The sequence below is a fragment of the Penaeus monodon genome, chromosome 19, assembly GCF_015228065.2.
Source record: "Penaeus monodon isolate SGIC_2016 chromosome 19, NSTDA_Pmon_1, whole genome shotgun sequence".
In the NCBI taxonomy this organism is placed as follows: Eukaryota; Metazoa; Arthropoda; class Malacostraca; order Decapoda; family Penaeidae; genus Penaeus; species Penaeus monodon.
The window spans coordinates 47,470,757-47,471,824 of NC_051404.1; positions in this window are offsets into that span (position 1 = coordinate 47,470,757).

Below are 1,068 nucleotides of genomic sequence, written 5' to 3' on the forward strand. Positions count from 1 at the left end.
GGACCCGTAGTCACGTGATTAAGCGCACAAGGAGAGTGGCATCGAGTTTCTTATTCCTAATGATAGAGTCACCTCCAGTAATGGTCTCCTCACTTTTCTACCAACTGCTATCAGATATGAACAAGGATTTTTAAAATATGTTGTTAAAAGGTAAAATAACTGGCTATTCAAGAGTGTTTTTTCTGCTCATACTTGCTTCTACGAGAGCGTGTCCCTACAGAGAGAGAGCGCAGGAGACTTACACGACGTTAGGCGGCCGGCCGTAGGGACGTCGCCAGACTTGCACACGAGACGGTAACATCCTTCAGGCCATGTCTCAGGCTGCTCTCTTTTTCCTCGAGAGCGGCCTGAGGCAAAGAGAAAAGTATCCTCAGCTGTGGAGCTCGGTTACCACATGTACAGACATGACTCATCATATAATATGTATTTGCCAGCACGGCTATCGCTAATCTCCAGTAATGTTATAGATTATAACAGCTATACGAAAACAATTACCTAATTAGTGTTTTTATTTGAGACAGTACATCGTTTAGTGAGTTGACTAGCAGTAACAAATTGCGTCCTAATTGTAAAGATAGATAATAAAGGTGGTAAAATAGCACCTGAGTCAGTTCCAGCAAAACCATGATTATCTTGACGTTAGCATTGTTAATATATCAAGAGCGACAGTCAGTCTGTCAGCTAGTTAAAGTCCACTTCTTCAGTCGACCTACATACTGTCAGCACCTCTATCACAGTGACGTTACCGGACGCGCAGCGGTAATGGTATCAGCCCTGGCTCCACGTGGCATTTTCGGGGTGCACTTCGTCCCCGACCTGGCAGCCTGAGAGCACAATTAATGTAATGTAACACTGTCAACAGTATATTGTATTCCCAGGATTAGGGGAAATGAGGAACAGCAGATGAAAATACGCACATACCTTTCACAGTAAAAAAGACAGATAAACTATTGTGTGCTTGAGTATACTTACAAGCTGCCCAGTGACGGTACATCTACCCCCCGTGCCAGCAGTCTAATGAAATTCAAGTGATAAGGCCAAAAATATACAGCTCCATTAATGAAAACT